Source organism: Hibiscus syriacus, unplaced genomic scaffold (genome assembly GCF_006381635.1).
Source record: "Hibiscus syriacus cultivar Baekdansim isolate YM2019G1 unplaced genomic scaffold, ASM638163v2 tig00010573_pilon, whole genome shotgun sequence".
Classification (NCBI taxonomy): domain Eukaryota; kingdom Viridiplantae; phylum Streptophyta; class Magnoliopsida; order Malvales; family Malvaceae; genus Hibiscus; species Hibiscus syriacus.
This window is the reverse complement of record NW_024062225.1, coordinates 78,961-99,506: the sequence shown is the minus strand read 5'-3', so window position 1 is coordinate 99,506 and position 20,546 is coordinate 78,961. Positions and strand designations below refer to the sequence as shown.

The 20,546-nt window shown below is 34.9% G+C and overlaps 1 pseudogene; it reads left to right on the top strand.

Annotated features, from left to right (window-relative positions):
• The first annotated feature begins 13,547 nt into the window (after window positions 1-13,547).
• LOC120204291 lies at window positions 13,548-18,537 on the top strand (annotated as a pseudogene).
• The last annotated feature ends 2,009 nt before the right edge of the window (window positions 18,538-20,546 follow it).

Sequence of the window (20,546 nt, the reverse complement as noted above, 5' to 3'; positions counted from 1 at the left end):
ATATATATAGTTCATATGTAAACTATATAGTATGTTATATATAGTAATGAACTATATAATATATAGTTTTTATATATCATAGTCTATATATTATATAGGTTATATATACTAATGAACTATATAATATATAGTTTATATATACTAATAAAATATATATAATGTATAGTTTATATATACCATATAGTTTATATATTTTATATATATTAATGAACTATATAATATATAGTTTATATATATTATATAGTTTATATGTAATATAGTATAAATTATTTTATATAGTATATAAATATCAACTATAGTATATAGTTTATTTGGTTTTATATATAGTTCATATGTAAATTATACTATATAGTATATATAGTTTATATATATAATATATAGTATATAAATATAAACTATAATATATATATATAGGTCATATGTAAACTATATAGTATATAAATATCAACTATAGTATATATATAGGTCACATGTAAACTATATAGTTTATATATATATATTTCATATGTAAACTATATTTCATATACATAGTATATGTATATAAACTATAGTATATGTATATAATTGTATAGTTTATATATAATTTATATATAAACTATGTAGGTTCTATATAGTTCAATAGTTCATATATAAACTATATAGTATTATAGTTTATACATGGTATATATAGACTATAGTTTATACATAATATATATATAAACTATATAGTTTGTATATATAATACATATACTTTATATATAAACTATATAGTTTATATTATATATATATATATTAGTTGTTTTAATTTTTTTCTCAACTTTTAAAATTAATGCAATTTAGTCCATTTTACAATATTTTTCATATTTGATCCCTTTTGTGTTGTTTAATTTATTAAAATTTTTATTTTTAATTTCATATTTGTTCAATTTAGTCCTCCACATTTTATTTGCATATGAAATTGACTCATACTTATTACTTATTTCTATTTATTAATTGGCCCATAAATTTTTAAATGAGTATAATTTAGTACATTTTTGTATTAATTTCAACCTCAAAATTTAAAATTATTTCGATTTGATCCCTTTTGTGTTGTTTAGTTTATTTAATTTTTTATTTGTTATTTTATATTTGTTCAATTTAGTCCTCCAAATTTTATTTGCATCTGAAATTGACCCATACTTATTACTTATTTCTATTTTTAAATTGCCATAACTTTTAAATGGGTATAATCTAGTACTTTTTGTATTAATTTCAACATCACAATTTAAAATTATTTCAATTTGATCCCTCATCAATGTGTGTTGTTTAATTAATTTAAATTTTTATTTGTAATTTCATATTTGTTCAATTTATTCCTCCAAATTTTATTTGCATATGAAATTGATCCATACTTTTTACTTAATTCTATTTTTTAATTGGCCCATAACTTTTTAAATGGGTATAATTTAGTACTTTTTTGTATTAATTTCAACACCACAATTAAAAATTATTTTGATTTGATCCCTCATCAATGAGTGTTGTTTAATTTATTTAAATTTTTATTTGTAATTTCATATTTGTTCAATTTAATTCTTAAATTTGTATTTTTCATAAAATTGAACCATGATTATTTATATTCTTAGTAATTTACTCTAAATCATATACAATTACAAATTGCAATTTAACGTTTGCGAAAGACGAAAATAATTAATCCAAAAATAAAAATTAATCCAATTTGAACTCAATCCGTATGTGATAGAGATCCGACCTGAATTTTATCTTCCAATGATGTGACCCGATCTGAACGAGATCCTCCTGAAGTCTATCCGAACTTGAATTAACCTGGTCTTTATCTGCTTCGGATCTGAACTGACAACGATCCGAACTGAAAATGACCTGACCTGAACCTGATCTGGATCTGGTGTCAAATCAACCTGAAAATAACCCGAACTGATTTAACCTGACCTGAACCCGATCTGGATCTGGTGTCAAATTTACCTGACTTGACCTGTATCCGATTTTACCCGACCTGCTAGAATCCGACTGAAACATGAACGATTACCCGATTTTACAACCCTACCTCCAACAAGTGAATTGAATTCCATCATAGAATGGATGTAATTCAATTTCCCTCATTTGATGAAAAGTTAAGTCACGAGGGATTCCAATTCCCTTTGAAAACTTGAATCAAACATGAAAAAGTGGTGGAATTGGATTCCAATTTCATCCAATTCCAAGAGATTCCTGTGAACCAAATAAATGAGTTTCCTATAAGAAAACGAAACTAAATCAAAATATAAAATTATATATTTAAATCGAACTGAAACTGAACCGTAAAATAAAAACCCTAAAATTAAACTGCATAATACAATTCGAAACAGTTTTCTCGATTTTCTTTCACAATCCAACGTAGTACAATGGCAGAGGACATTGTCACGTGAAGGTAAGCTTCGTTTTCCCTTCCTTCATTACCTTTAACCTCGTTTTGTTTTTGTTGCGAACGTTTTGGCCTCTGGTTATCTGGATGCAAGTGACGGATAAATTTTTTAATTTTGATTAAAGTTTGATAAAATTAAAAGATTATTCGATGAGTTTAAATTAAAAAAATAAAGAGAAAAAGAGTAGTTTGATAATTTTTTTGTCAAAGAAATCATTGACGATGACAAAAATTAGGGGTGAGCGTTCGATTGAGTCGATTCAAGTAAAAAATTTCGAGTTGGTGAGTCATATTTTACAACTTGGACTTGATTTGAAATTTTTTCGAGTATAGTAGATTTTTCAAGTTTTTGTTGAAATTTAATTGTAAATATTTATAATATTACAATATTATTTGATTCTAATTTAAGTGACTTTCTATAACCACATATACAATACAAATATATTCTTCATATTCTTTTTCATATGTGATATACATATATCATACAAAGCCCGAGAACTCGAGTCAAACTTGAAAATAAATACACTAATTACTAAAAATTTCAAATTATTCGAGTTACATTTTACAACTCGATTTGAATTTGAAATTTTTTCGAGTCGAGTTTATGAAATTATAATTTGAACTCAATTTGAATCGAGTTTTTTGAGTCAAATCAAGTCAAAAAATTTGATTTTTCGAATAAGTCGAATTTTACTCATTCTTAAAAAAATAATGATAGAAGGAGAAAGCGACAGCTGTAGAATTATTTTAAGGTTTTTCAATGTATCATATCAACGGTAATTTATAATTTAATAGCTCAATGATCAAAATAAAATTTTTCTTAATAATAATGATTCTAATAAAAAGAAATTTTCTTTTATTGACTTAACATGAAAGGACCTTAAAATTTTAGTGGAATATATATATATATATATATATATATATATATATATATATATATATATATATATATATATATATATATATATATAATAATTATAAAAAATAAAATAAATATAAATAAAATTTTAAAATAAATATCATCAGTAAAATAGATAATTAATTAAAAAAAATTAAAATTTAAAGTAAACATATATCTACCCTCACGAAATTGTGGATTCGTCACTAAATGAAATACATGATAGTTAGGAATAAGCACGAGACCCAAATCTGACGAGATTCGATTTGATCCGACTTGATCGCGTCAGATTTTTAAAAAAAATATGATTAAGGTTGGGTCGATTTTTTTAGAAAATATGTTCAGGCCTGGTTTGAGTTTAGGGTGAAAATACCCAACTTGATCTGATCTGAAAAAATAATGTAAATTTACCTTATATATTTAGGAATAATTATAATACTAACCCTATATATTATTATTATTTAATTAGATCCTTATTTTTATTGAATAAAAATAATATTTTTCGTAAATACATTTATTTCGGGTTGGATCAGTTCTGATTCGAGTTTTATCTCAAAAAACTGAGTCAGGTTCGAGTCGAATGAAGTCATCACCAAACTCGAATCGGATCGAATTTCAGGTGAAGAATATATATTTTCGGGTCGGACGAGGTTTTTCCCCATCCCGTTAGTGTTTGAAGTTGAGATAAGTTTGGAATTTGTCCCATTCACCCTAATCCCTCTACCAATTTGATTCACAGGCTGCTGGGAACATGCAGAATATAATGTTAATAACAACCACTACACCCATTGTTCGTCTTCTTTCAACGCACTCCGTATGGTCAAAAACACCGAGAATCAAATCCAAGAAAAAAAGAGTGAATAACCTCAAATGCTTACATATAGTAGAAAGCAGCACTTGAGATAGATACAGGGACGGAATTAGGATCGAATGACGAGTATGGTAAAATATTTAAGTTCAAAATAATAAAAATTTATTATTTATTTAATTTAAAATTTAGTTTTACTTACGTTTAAACCGATGAAAACCTAAAATAACGTTAAACCAAAAAATTTAAGAGGGGTAAGAGCCCTTCCTACTCTCCATATACATATGTTCCTGAATGGATCATGTGCCAACGAGTGTTGGTATAAATGATTGAGATTAAGGAATTTGAGCTTGTAAGGTCAAATTCGAATCCTACTATCGTCACTCTTGGTGGACAATCTGTAAATTGCTATGTAAATCCCAATTGGGTCTTATGTATACCCTGACCCTGGACTAGGGGAACCACCCATGACCTAAACTTTATTGTATAAATAAATATATATATATATAAAACATATCATGTTGCATGTTGCATACACATATACACATGTATTATACCCTCAAATTTAAAAAATATATAGCATATCATAGGTGGGTTGGCAATTTATTAATTATTTTAATATAGTCTTTAAATAATTTTTACTTAAGAAGAAAATTAAAATTAAACATTTAATAAATATTGAACTCATAATTTAGAAGAAAAATTATCAACTTTGAAAATTATTTATATAACTTATTAGTTTTAATTATAAATAGAAAACCTTCATCATCAGAATATCATATAAATATTCTTGGAATATAGTATAGTGAATCGCAGACCGAATGCCGCCCGAGTTGATCCAACACTAGTAAAATTAACAGAATCAAAGGGACTCCATTGCATGGTCTCCATCAATGCATTTGTATTTGTGGTCAAAGTCGGCTAATAATCCATATGTTATATTTAAAATTTTAATCCAATATTATAAAAATAATATTTTAATTTAAAACAATCAGTTGGTCTAGTGGGATGAGGTACTAGGTCCCTTAAGCAAGGTCAGGGGTTCGAATCCTGACGTTTGCAACGCCTGATGTACCCGATCTGAATTAGTTAGTCAATAGATCAAATATCAGTGATTAAATCAAAAAAAATCTTCTAGCTTAATTGTCCTATTTATCAAAATTTACGTAAAATATTCTTAAAACTTTTAAATCTAAAGTGGGAATAAGATTTGATTGAAAAGGATGATAAAAATATTTAATAATTTCTTTAAATTTATTTAAAAATGTTATAAAATTATATAACTTTATTTTATTTAAAAAATTATTAAACTATAGTGGGACATGTGTCATGTACTGATGTAAAGATCAACATTATTATAGATTAGACAGTTTTTATTTATTCACTTTTAAAATGTATGTCGTTATTCTCAAATTTGAGAGAGATTAATTTATTCAATTTAAAAATTTACAAGGATTTAAAAGAATGTTTAAAGAAAAATATTTAAGTCAATTAACTATAATTTTAAAATTTTGGATCAAAACATTCAGTTTTCAATTTTACAAGGATTAAAATGACATTTTTAATATAGGGACAAAATTTACTTTTAATAAAGTAAAGGGACTAAGAATAAAATTTACTTTTATTCTGTCAGTGACAAATGGGGTAGACTATGGATAGCAAACGGGCGGGTCGGATGCGAATACTCCTCCCAATATTCATATCTACATAATATTTTTAAATCTACCACCTGTCCACCACTAATGATGAGTAAAATTTTTCAAATTCACACCCGCTCACGCGGGTATATCCTCAAATCCATCCCACACTCACTATCCAACTAGAGACGTACCCGACTAGACCCGCCTGACAGCAACCTTAAGTTATACATAAGCAACAAACATAAAACAAACACGTCCATTAAGAAGAATAATAAAATAAACCAATGATTATCTGAGTTAAGTTTTAAAATAGATCTTAAAGTATATAAATTATAAGTTATATCTTATACAATATTAAAATTTATAAATTAGTATGTAAAATTATACCTAAATTCATAATGATCCAAAATTTAATAGGTATTTAGTGGGCGGGAGAATGTGGGGTGGACGGATGCAGGATGGGTAAGGTCTCAAACCCATCACCTGCCCACTACCAGCGACGGATACCACTTTCTAAATACACATTCGCCCACTACCCACTAAAGTTATAATCATCTCCGACCTAATTAGAGCGAATACGGTACGAAATCCACGAAATTGTACTCATTTGTCATCCCTAAATGGGACACACTGTCATGCTTTCAGGGGATTATTCGCATTCCCTTCTCTACCTCTACCGTGCGAAGGAGTTCATGCACCGGATAATACTCGTCAGGAGGAGACCAGAGTTCGTGAGGCGTTTAATTTGGTGGACACTGAGCGTGTCCCGGAAACCTTCATTGCTCCAACTAGTGTTGATACTCTGATTTGGGGTTATCATGATTCTAGTCTTTATTCTGTGCGTTCGGGCTATTGGTGGCTGCAAAAAACTACCCACTCTACGACCATGGCGTCTAAGGTTTGGAAGGTGATTTCCAAACTCTAGGTACTTTCGATGGTCAGGATTTTTGCTTGGCGGGTGGTGCATGGAAGGCTACCTGTTGGCCAGCGACCGCGGGAGGCAGGAATAGAATATGGAATCTGTCCAATGTGTGCAAATGAGTAGGAAACAGTGGTTCATGCGGTTCGTGACTATGATTATGCATAGGTAACGTATGCTACTGTAGGGTTGTTGGGAGCCTTTTTGTCTAGCCGGTTAGAGTCCCCTTTAAACTCGTTGGAATCTGTTATATTTGTGCTTGATTTGGAAGAAGAACTTGTAGGTTTCCTAGTGCTTCTTTGGAATATTTGGAATAGGCGTAATGTTAAAATGCATGGTGGCCCCTATCAATTGTTGGGGAAAACGGTTATTTCCCACACGAACGTAGTTTTAAAATTGACATAAAATGTCAAGATTAAAACCACCAAAGGTTGCACAGCGGATAAACCTGTCAAACTATTGAATATTGAAACACAATGGAAAATAACCGAATAAAAAACAATAAAGGAGAGAACACACCAAATTTACGAGGTTCGACGAGAATATCGTCTACTCCTCGGGCACCACACCGGATGATAACTTCACTATATCGCCAATATTACAACAAATGGAATTCTTTGAAATTCCCAAAGTGGGAGAATAAAGAATACAAGAGGAAGAGAGAACTTGTTTTTGGATGATTTCTAATAGAAATACTTAGGCCTATTTATAGTTGAGTTTCAAGAACAATATGTTCAAAGTTTGGCCACCTACCAAAGAATTTTCCAATGTGTACAAGTTAGCCACCAAATATGAAATTCACATGTTCAAAGTTTGGCCACCAACCAAGATGAAATTTCCAATAAGTTGGGCACCAACCAAGATGAAATTTCCAACTTGTCAACTTAATTTCTAGACAAATCTAACAAATCTCTACCTTGGCTTGAAATTACTAAGCCTACTCAACTTCTTCAACTCCCCAAATTTGTAGTGCCTCTAATTGCGCTCACAAGCGCCACACACCGAAGGTGTTCATACTTTCAGGATGTTAATCAAGTTCAAACAATGATTGAATTTGATTACTGTTACCACCTTGGTAATCATATCTGCAGGATTTTCTGATGTCGCAATTTTCTGAAGTAGAATCTTTCCTTCTTCAAAGATCTCCCGCACAAAGTGATACCTCACGTCGATATGCTTAGTCCTTGAATGGTAGACTTGATTTTTCGCTATGTGAATAGCGCTCTGACTGTCACAATAAGACTAATGTGACTTTGAAAAACTCCCAAGTCTTCCATCAACCCGTTAAGCCAAATTGCTTCCTTTACAGCCTCTGAAACTGCCATGTATTCTGCCTCTGTAGTAGACAAGGCCACCGTAGATTGTAATGTAGACTTCCAACTTACTGGGGCTTTAGCAAGAGTAAACAAATACCCAGTAGTTGATCGACGCTTATCCAAATCACCAGCATAATCGGAATCAACATATCCAACCATACACTGACCAAGTGCTTCATCCTGTTCAAAAACTAAACCAACATCCACGGTTTGTTGGAGATACCATAGAATCCATTTCACAGCTTGCCAATGTCCTTCTCCAGGATCATGCATGTACCTACTCACAACTCCAAATGCTTGTGAAATGTCAGGACGCGTACACACCATTACATACATCAAGCTCCCAACTGCATTAGCATATGGAACTTTTGCCATATACACTCGTTCTTCGTTAGTTTTAGGAGATAATTGAGAACTAAGTTTCAAATGAGAAGCCAATGGGATACTTACATGTTTTGTATTTTCATTCATGCCAAAACATTGTAATACCTTTCTCAGATACTGCTTCTGTGTTAAACAAAGCTTCCCTCTCTGTCTATCTCTGCGTATCTCTATACCAAGAATCTTCTTGGCCTCACCTAGATCTTTCATCTCAAACTCTTGATTCAACTGATCTTTTAATTTGTCTATCTCCTTTTGACTCTTCGAAGCGATCAACATATCGTCAACGTACATGAGAAGATAAATGAAAGATCCATCTTTGAGCTTTTGCAAATACACACAATGATCATATTTGCTTCTAGTATACTTTTGCCTCCTCATAAAGCTATCAAATCGCTTGTACCATTGCCTCGGAGATTGCTTCAATCCATATAGCGATTTATTCAGCTTACAAACCCATTTCTCACAACCACTATCTTTGTATCCTTCTGGTTGTGTCATATAGATCTCCTCTTCTAAATCACCGTGCGAGAAAGTCGTCTTTACATCAAGTTGAGCTAGCTCCAAATTCAACTATGCTACCAAGGCCAACAATATTCTAATGGAGGAATGCATTACAACAGGGGAAAATACTTCATTGTAGTCGATTCTCTCCTTTTGAGCGTAGCCTTTAGCTACCAACCGTGCCTTGTAGTGAACATCTTTCTTGTTATAAGATCCATATTTCTTTACAAATACCCATTTGCATCCAATGGCTCTTTTACCTTTCGGTAATTGTGTCAGTTTTCAAGTGTCGTTCTTTTGGAGAGATTGCATTTCTTCATCCATGGCACTTTTCCACTTATCACTTTCCAAACTTTGTATTGCTTCTTGGTAAGTGATAGGGATATCATCATCAACAACTGGAAGAGCATAGGCCACCATATCAACAAATCGAGCAGGTCTACGAATTTCTCTCCTTGGCCTTGTAACTGCAAGTGTTTCTGGTGTCTCCAATGGTTCTTGGGTTTGAACCTCTTCATCTTCTGATTCTTCTATTGGAGTTGAAGAATCAGCTGCATCAACTTCTGGGATCATCATATGCTGAAACTCCACCTGTTTTGGAGTATGCTCCACCTGCTGCGGAGTACTACTTGTCTGGACAGCTTCACTTGTTACCTTTTTTACTAGGGCAGATTCATCAAAGGTAACATCTCTGCTACAAATTATCTTCTTGGTGTCTAAACACCAAAGGTGGAATCCCTTCACTCCATGGGTGATTTCCATAAAGAGAGCCTTATTTGCTCTCGGATCAAGCTTGGATTCCTTCACATGATAATAAGCAGTGGATCCAAATATATGTAAGGAATCATAATCAGTAGCAGGTTTTCCAGACCATACCTCCAATGGTGTTTTTCCTCCTATCGCTGATGATGGTAGACGATTAATGAGATGGCCAGCATATGTCACAGCCTCAGCCCAAAATGCCTTGCCTAACCCAGTATTAGACAACATACATCGAACTTTCTCCAATAGTGTTCGATTCATACGCTCTGCCACCCCATTCTGTTGTGGTGTATGTCTAACAGTGAAGTATCGAACAATACCATACTCATGGCAAACGTCAAAGAATGAGTCACTTTTATATTCCCATCCATTGTTCGTCCTAAGACGTTTGATCTTTCTACCAGTCTGGTTCTCGATCATATTTTTTCATTTCAGGAAAATTTGAAGCACTTCATCTTTAGACTTCATCGGATATACTCAAACTCTTCTAGAAAAGTCATCTACAAAAGTTACAAAATAATGGTTTCCTCCCAAAGACGATGTCTTTGAAGGACCCCATACATCTGAGTGAATATAATCTATAATACCTTTTGTATTATGTATAGTGGTACCAAACTTCACTCTCTTCTGCTTTCCCAGAACACAATGCTTGCAAAAGTTCAATTTGCAAGCCTTTGCACCTTTCAACAATCCTTTCTTTGCCAGAATTTGCAAGGATTTCTCCTCAGCATGTCCCAACCGCATATGCCACAACTGGGTTGCGTCCAAATCATCACCTCCGGAAGCTGCTGTAAATGCTCCAATAATTGTACTACCTTGGTAGTAATACAAATTATTTTTCCTGATGCCCTTCATCATCACAAGTGCGCCATATGTGACTTTTAAAACTCCATCTCTCATAGTGACTACTGAGCCTTTGGATTCTAAGGCTCCCAACGAGATGAGATTTTTCTTCAAACTGGGCACGTATCGGACATCCGACAGAACTCTGGTTGATCCATCTTGATTCTTCAATCGAATTGAACCTATCCCAACAGTTTTACAGGCATTGCCATTGCCCATATAAACAACTCATGCATTTAGTTCCACTAAATCGGAGAACCACTCCCGATTAGGGTACATATGATAGGTGCAACCCGAATCTAATATCCACTCATCGGAATGAATGTTGTTGATGAAGCAACCAATGATATGTCAGAGTCATATGCATCATGCTCTGCAACACATGCATCTAGAGTAGCTTTTCCTTTCTTCTTCAGCTTCGGGCAATCTTTCTTCCAATGGCCTTTCTCATGACAAAAGGCACATTCATCTTTTCCAGACTGGACTTCGACTTTGATCTCCCTCTCCACTTTGGCTTTTGACTTTTCGAGCGACCTCTTGCCACCATGGCCTCTGCTGCTTCGTACTTGCTCTCATTCTTGGTTTTCTTCCTGAGTTCATAACTATACAAAGCAACAGTTACATCTTTAAGGGTAACATTATCCTTACCATGAAGTAACGTTGTCACAAGGTGCTCAAATTCATCTGGAAGAGATGACAACAACATCAAAGTCAAATCTTCATCTTTGAAGGTTTCATCCATACCCAATAAGTCTTCCACTAGCTCAATGAACGCAGTGATGTGTTCATTCATACTGGTGCCTGGTTGATAATCAAATCTGAACAATCTTTTCTTCATGTGGAGACGATTCTGAGAGCTCTTCTTCAGGAATTTTCCTCCAAAGCTTTCCACATCTTACTTGCAGAAGTCTCGTTCTTGTAGCCATACTTCTGCTCCTTGGAAAGACAAGATCGAATCGTGTTGCACGCCAAACGATTAATTTTCCCCATTCTTTCTCCTCTATATATTCGGGTTTTTCTTCCTCAATGGCGATGTCTAGACCTTGTTGGAATAAAGAGTCTAACACCTCGCCTTGCCACATGCCAAAATGACCGGATCCATCGAACAACTCCACCGAGAAATTTGCATTTGACATCACCCTCCTCACCGGTCCAGATGAAGAGCTTGATGTCTCAATTGATCCGTATTTTGGCATTTTAATTCTAACGAACAATATTCAATATCACGAACTGTATCTTTTCAGCAACGGAACCACCAGGATAACCTCAACCGATGCTCTGATACCAATTGTTGAGGAAAACGGGTTATTTCCTACACGAACGTAGTTTTAAAATTGACCTAAAATGTCAAGATTAAAACCACCAAAGGTTGTACAGCGGATAAACCTGTCAAACTATTGAATATTGAAACAAATGGAAAATAACCGAATAAAAAACAATAAAGGAGATAACACACCAAATTTACGAGGTTCGACGAGAATATCGTCTACTCCTCGGGCACCACACCGGATGATAACTTCACTATATCGCAAATATTACAACAAATGGAATTCTTTGGAATTCCCAAAGTGGGAGAATGAAGAATACAAGAGGAAGAGAGAACTTGTTTTTGGGATGATTTCTAATGGAAATACTTAGGCCTATTTATAGTTGAGTTTCAAGAACAATATGTTCAAAGTTTGGCCACCTACCAAAGAATTTTCCAATGTGTACAAGTTAGCCACCAAATATGAAATTCACATGTTCAAAGTTTGGCCACTAACCAAGATGAAATTTCCAATAAGTTGGCCACCAACCAAGATGAAATTTCCAACTTGTCAACTTAATTTCTAGACAAATCTAACATCAATCACCTTGGTTACTGGTCGCTAATGCTAAATTATTGCACCAGGAGTTTATTATGGCCAAGAACCATTCCACTTGGCGTGGACATCGGGCTCAGTCTACATCAAAAAAGGCTTCGTGTACAGCTTCGGACCGGTGGACGCTTCCTAGGCCAGGTATGATTAAAATTAATGTGGACGGTGCTTTTGACCCATATCGTCATCTTACTGCAGTTGGAATCGTTGCTCGGAATGCGACAGGTACGGTGTTAAGAGGGATGTCGTCTTCTTCTCCTGGTTGTGTAGAAACAGGTCTAGCGAAAATCCACGCGTTAACAGCTGGGTTGCGATTAACTAGGGAACGACATTGGAGTATTGTGAAATTTGAAACCGACTCTGTGATAGTTGTTAACAAGCTCCAACAACTTGACGAGGATAATTATACCATTGGTTTCCATTTGCAGGAGGCTCGTGATATCTTAGAATTGCCCGTCCAATTCAGTTGGTAGAGCGCAAATCTCTTAATCTTGTGGTCGTGGGATCGAGTCCCACAGGTAGTAATTCATAATTCTGCCGGAGGTCTTCCACGAAAGCTGCTCTCAACCTGGTGTTGGGAGCAACATACTATCTTACCTCTCCTTACTCCATTACATATTGGAATAGAGTCAGTTAATTATGTTTTCAAAACTTGTAACATTGTGGCACATACCTTAGCATCTGGGCCCTAAGTTATGGGCATTCTATGTTTTTAGACTCAGTTTATCTCAAATAATTAATATATGTGTATCAAACAATCTTCTTCCTTCTTAATGGATTTCCTTGGGCACTCCTTTCTCCTTTTAAGATTTAGGAGTTTTTAATAAGATCCAATTTTTTAAAAGAAATATATGTATCATAATGTATAAAAATACAATTAAATTTAAGAAAAACTCGAATAATTTAACTCAAATTTTATAAACTTAATTTGACTTAAAATATTCAATAAAATTTAAATCATAAAATAAAACTTATCAGTTTAATTAACTCGAAATTTTTAAAGTTACTCGATTGTATAGTAACCCTAATCTTTCAGTGTCTGCATAGTTGAGAAATGGACATGAAAGTACTCCATGCAAACCCAAGAAGGCAAAGGGTTAAATTTAAGGGGCTATGTTTTTCTATACAAATTTACTTTTATTACAGTGTTGAGTTGAGCAATCTGAGAGCGAAAGATTCCTCATAAAATAAATGCTGTACTTTTTAATAAAAACACAGAAGGTGTTGTCTTTCTCTCTTCTCTTCTCTCCCACTGAGCTCCACATTTATATCTTCCCAAACTCTCTCCTAACCTTTTCCTAAATTCCTTCACCTTTTTCTCCCATGGAGTTTCTGGGAAAGTTTCTCTTTTAAAGTTGCTTGCTTCCCCCCCCCCATGAATTTGATGATCAGCTCCAGAAAGGTGATTTCACTATGCAGTTTGAGGTAATTAATGGATTATTACATCAGTTTGGAGATTTGGGTAACCCTTGTTCTTGACCATGGAGGGTAGAAAGGATATAATTTTTAGGTTTTTTTGTCTCTTTGGACAAATTCTTCTGCTTTAAACTTGTTTCTTGTTGAATTTCTCAACTTGTCTTGAATTCAATTGGAATTGTGTGAATGGAGGGTAGATTTGGGGGCAAGTTTCATAATTTGTATGGTCCAATGGTGTCTGATTTGAAAGCAGCCGAAAAGAAAAGTGTAGAATGGTATTTGAATGACTGGAAATGGGATGGCGATCTTTTCACTGCTACTCAGTTGAACTCGGTGTCGTCGGATTGTAGGAGCAGGCAGTTGCTTCCCGATGTGCCCGAAACGGCGGCGGGTTCCTCGCATAATTCGTCTTCTTGTTCGGAACATGACAACAGTCCTGGAAATGAGAAAGGGAAGAGGAAGTTGCGTAATCGGAAGAGTATTGAAGACGATGATGGCGGTGGCAAATGAGGTGAATGCTGATGTTGGTGCCCTTAATTTGAAGCTTGGAGGACAAGTTTACCCCATCATGGATGAAGATGCAAAGTGGGGGAAGAAAACTAAGGTTACCGGGACGGCTTTTAGTCGTGCCGTTTGTCAGGTGGAGGATTGTAGGGCTGATCTTAGCAAAGCCAAGGATTATCATCGTCGGCATAAAGTTTGCGAAGTGCATTCTAAGGCCAGTAAAGCACTGGTCGGAAACGTTATGCAGCGGTTCTGTCAACAATGTAGCAGGTGGGCTATTTTTGGTGTGTGTATGTATGTGGAATATATACTATTAAAAATCAGCATCTTAGAGCATAGATTATGATCCTGATCTTGGGCGTTATTTGATTGCTTAGTGCATTTCACATATTATCATTTTTGAGTTCTTATTTACTTATGGTTTAGATGCAACTTGCTTAAACTTCTGGGCAGGTTTCATGTTCTCCAAGAATTCGATGAAGGGAAGAGGAGCTGTCGTAGACGTTTGACCAGTCATAACCGACGCAGGAGGAAGACACATCCCGATAATTTACCTACTGCCGGTTCACTGGATGAAGAAAGGAATAGTAGCTTTTTGTTGATGAGTCTTCTGAGGGTTCTCTCGAATATGCATAGTAAGTATCTTCTCCAGACCGGAATTAATTATTTTTCTGCTTAACTAGGACAGTTGTATCGGTTGATTTGCTTAGATGGCCTACTAAAAGCTAGGGATTAGATCAACACTCCTGGATTTTCTGCTTTATCCACATTGCCTTTTACTCAATAAGTCCTTGACATTTGTACTCCCTTTCGTTTGTGACAGAATAAATGTCTAACTTGTAGTTTAGTAATGATATGATTTTGCTCGCTTCATCTCCGATTTCCTCCTCCATTCTCCTTCCTTATCTTGTAGATCTTTTGGCTTTTGTAAATTGTAGCTAACAACTCCGACCAATCTAAGAATCAAGATCTGCTTTCTCATCTGTTGAGGAGCCTGGCCAATGCAGCTTGTTCGACTAACAGAAGAAACTTATCTGGATTGCTTCAAGGTTCTCAAGGTGTAGCGAATGCATCTGTCGGGAACCTTGAAAAGGTTACTGATGTGGTTTCCGGTGGTACTGAACATGCTAGGCCTTCTGGTTCTGCCTCTAAAATAGACGACTGTGCTAATCTCCCAGAGAGGCAGGGGGCTATGGGTTATTGTGGGACTGTACCTGCTTCTGGTTTGGAAAATAGAAGTCCTAATAATGTTGCTCAAGATGGAATTTTGTCCGTTCACCATCCAGAACACTGATTCCATCAGGAGCTGGCTTTCAATCCAGAGAAAATGAAGCAGATGCTACGGTTCAAGGGATTAGAATTAACAATATAGACTTGAATAATGTTTACGATGATTCACAAGACTACATGGAGAACTTAGAAAGATCTCCGGGACTTAAAAATGCTGTAAATGGTTCTTTGTGTAGCTCTATTGTCATGTCGGAATCACACGGGTCAAAACCTCCTCAACCGAGTAAGAACTTGGATTCATCCCATAATCAGTCACCATCTACTTCCAGTGGAGAGGCTCAGGTGCTTTCCTGTCTCTTTCTTTTTCGAGAGCTCAATCTTCCCTTAGCTTTAAAGAGCTTTGTTACCGTCCGACTATATCTTAGGATAGACAAGAAATTGCTTGCTGACTGATTATCCCCTAGAATGATTTGTTATCATTATGATTCAATTAAATATTGTTGGATTATATGACTATTTACCATTGACAAAAGGCTTTTAAGTCAAAGCAGAATTTTGTCATCTTATAAATGTTAAACAATTTTCTGAATTGGTGTTACCTATCTTCAGAGTCGCACTGGTCGGATCGTTTTTAAGCTCTTTGGAAAGAACCCAAATGATTTTCCTATTGCTCTACGTAGACAGGTAATTTGAAGAAATTATTTAGCCTCAAAAGCCTTTTCGATAATTCTTCATCTGTGGAGATCATTGATGTTTCAGATCCTCGAGTGGCTATCCCACAGTCCTACCGACATTGAAAGCTACATAAGACCTGGCTGTATAATATTAACAATATATCTTCGTTTAGGAGAGTCTGCTTGGGAAGAGGTATGTTTTGTCAGAGATGGTAAAATCGGAGTTGTATCCTTTATTAATGAAAAGCTTCACCGATCTTCTTTCTAACTGTTGTATGTACAGCTATGTCATGATCTTGGTTCCAGCTTGAGACAGCTAGTTGATGTGTCCGATGACTCTTTCTGGAAAACCGGATGGGTGTATGCTAGGGTTCAGCACTCTGTAGCATTAATTTTTAATGGTTCTTTCTCTCTCAGTACACACACACACACATGCAGTTTCTTAGTCATGGATTCTCCTTTTTGTTTAATTACCGACAAATAAAGTACTTAGTGTAGACATTGTCGAGAGAAAAGCCCATGTTCTCTCCACCTATGCTGCAGGTAGAGTTGTATTGGACGTCCCTTTACCTCCGAAAACACACACAACTTGTAGGATCTCAAGCATTAGACCAATTGCTGTACCGGTAACAGAGAATGCTCGGTTTGTTGTTAAAGGCTTTAACCTTAATCGATCCAGCACGAGGTATATCGTCAGTCCCTTTGAATCCAACCATGCTTTCTTTTCATCCTTTTACAATAGACTTTTAGTTTGCCTGAACAAGTACTAAATCCGACTACCTCTAGTTCAGGTTACTCTGTGCCTTCGAAGGAAAATATCTGGTGCAGGAAACTTGTTATGACTTGATGGAGGCTGTCGATCCCATCAATGAAAGAGATAAGCTACAGAAGCTTTGTTTCCCCTGCTCTATACCGAATGTTTCCGGAAGAGGATTTATTGAGGTGCGGTCGTTGTTTGGTGTTTTCCGGTTATATTTCTTCATCATTTTCACTGAAGCATCTATGATGAAGCATGGATTTTGGTCATCTGATTCTATCAGGTCGAAGACTTTGGACTCAGCAGCACCTTTTTTCCGTTCATAGTTGCGGAGAAAGATGTGTGTTCCGAGATTTGTACTCTCGAGAGCATGATAGAAACATCTGTACCCGCTGTTGGCATTAACAAAAACGAGGAGAAAATGGAAACCAAGAATCAAGCACTGGACTTTATACATGAACTGGGATGGCTTCTTCACAGAAATAACTTGGAGTGTAAGCTGAGCCACATGAACCCTACTCGAGATCTCTTTCCTTCCGGGCGGTTCAAGTGGCTTATGGAATTCTCCATGGACCATGATTGGTGTGCCGTAGTCGAGAAACTTCTGGGAATTCTCTTTGATGGAACAGTCGATTTAGGGGAACATAGTTCTCCGGAGTTTGCTTTGTCGAATATGTGCCTGCTCCACGGAGCTGTCCGAAGAAACTGCAGACCCATGGTAGAACTACTATTAAGATATGTTCCTGATAAACCGTTGGATAAACCAGGATCCAAGCAGAAGCCTCAGGTGGATGGAAACAAATACGGACTCATTTTTAAACCGGATGTTTCCGGGCCTGCGGGGTTGACTCCTCTTCACTTGGCAGCTAGTCGGGAAGGCTGTGAGAACGTTTTGGATGCATTAACCGACGATCCGGAATCGGTATTTCTTATGTCTCTCTTTCTATTTTCAGCGTAATGCATATATTTTTGTCATCAGAAAGTATGCATTCCGGTATAAAATCGTCTTAACTCGCTCCGTGTTCCTCCTCTATACCTATCTAACTGTCTGCCATGTCCAGCTTGCAATTGAAGCATGGAAAACTGCCCAGGACAGCACCGGTCTAACACCGAATGACTACGCATGCCGTCAGGGTCACTACTCCTACATTCACCTGGTTCAGAGAAAAATCAACAAAAGATCGGGACACATTGCGCTGGATATCCCCGGAACCGTATTAGACCGTGATTCCAAGCCGAAACTATCTGATGAAACGAGACCGGCGAAGGCAGGGAGTCTGGAGACTGAAAAGATCAAGACGAAAGCAAGGCACGAGGGTTGCGAGGCATGTAAAAGGAAGCAGGCCTACGGAAACAGCAGAACATCGCTGGTATATAGGCCGACGATGCTCTCGATGGTGGCTATCGCTGCTGTGTGTGTATGTGTAGCGCTGCTCTTCAAAAGCTCCCCGGAAGTTCTTTACGTGTTCCGACCGTTCCGGTGGGAACAGTTGAAGTACGGGTCTAGCTAAGGTAGTTATTATATAGCATAGGAGGGAAAATATATCATATACTGTACTGTGATAGTTCAATGTAACTATATATATGTATGTCAGCATTCGGAGGTGTATTTGGTGGGATAATCGTGGCAGTTGGACCGATGAAATAGTCTTAATTAAAAAAATAAGTATTTAAACTACATCTTTTTTTAAATAAATATCTATTTTTTATTCATTTAAATCAAACGTTATCATTTTAGGTATGTCGGCCGTAGTTGATGTTAGAAGCTATGTTTCATTTTTTAGGTACGTTGGCCGTAACGGATGTTAAAAGCTATGTCAAGTGAATTGTGTTACACTATAAAATTTTGAAAATTTTATTTAAAATAATTTTTTTATTAATCTAAGGTAGTATAAGACAATATATATTTAAAAACAATATATCTCGATATTTTTTTTGTCGGTCTGGTTTGATTTCGAACACTTTGCATGTTTGCTGTAGTCCTAGTGACAGCTGAATGATCAACCTTGACTAGAATTTATAATGCTTTCTAACGAACGGTTATATGCTATAGAGCATGTTTGTACCAAGGTGAGAAAATCTTCTACTCAAACTCCTGTGGCTAAAACTCGGAACCGTTAGTTGTGGCGACAAGAATGACGTGGACGGCGACGAGAATGACATGGACGGCGACAGAATGACGTGGACGGCAACGATGAGGACGAGGTCGAACCGTTTGTGCAACTTTTTTTTTTTTGCTGTATCTGATTGTAGCAGGCTTTAGTTTCTATGGTGTTCAGTGCCATGATAACTTGAGCTTATTCAAATTTAATCTGCCCATAACATGTCTAAGAACACATGTAATAACTGAACCACTTTAGAGCAGTTTTTATTTTTATCTTGTTATCGTTGCTATGAAGTCACAAATGTCAACTGTTTTGATCGTTGTTACTCTGACTCTATTTTATTTCAAATATTTATATTCGATCTTTATATTTAATACATTTAAATGTGAATGTCATAAACCTTCATTTGACTTGCACATCATTAATAGGAAGTTATACCGTGCGGCAGCTTTAATATTCGGTTAAAAAAACATTACTGGTTTTGTTATTATTATTTTAACAAAACGATAAAAATTAAATAAAACATTATTATTTATACCTAAAATATTAATGTTTTTTAACATTTCCGGCAAAGTGCCAAATAATAACAAAACCGGTAGAAAAAATAACAAAACCGATAGCGGTTTACCATATACCGGTTTACCGGATATGTTAACAAAACCGATAAAACACCAACAATAATAACAAAACCGGTAAAAATAATAATGTTTTCTGGTAATTTTTATCGGTTTTGTTAAAAAATATAATAACAAAATCGACAGTGTTTTTTTAACCGTATATTAAGGCTGCTGCACGTAAGACTTTTCCATCATTAATGTATCTTATGGGATTACCAAAAAGATTAGTTAAACTCTATGGATTAAATTTAGAATTTATACATAGATATTGAATAAAAAACAAATTTAATTAGACATATAAGCGAATCGAATGAACACAAATGAGGGTATGTTTTGTCCATTAGTTTAACTTTAACCGAATATACGAACGAATACGAATAATTAAACCAATTGAATTTCTTATTTGTGTTCATCATTAATAAATTTAGTTTGTTCGTGTTCGTTTGTGATAAATTAATACAAATGAACGAATGCAAACGAACATAAAATTAATTAAGTTTTATTTAATATTTTTTTTTTTCCAAATAATTATAGGTTTTATATTTTCTTTAATTAATTTGAGTATTTTTATTGGAGTTTAAATTTAATTGGATTTTACGATAATAATAGGTTTAAAGTTAAAATTTATTAGGTCTTAACCTCTCAAACGGTATGGAGATTAAGTTGAATATACATAAAAAAACAAACATTAATGAATATAAACGAACATAAATGAACGATTATCGATCATAAATGAATGTATTCTCGAATGTTCACGAACGTAAATGAACGAACTATTTATTTAACTTTTCATTTAATTAAATGAATATAAGATGTTATTTATGTTCATTTATTTAATAAATGAACGAATATAAACAAACTTTTCGTAGAACGGTACATTCGGTTCATTTTCAACTTTAATGCTTATACCCTTATCTA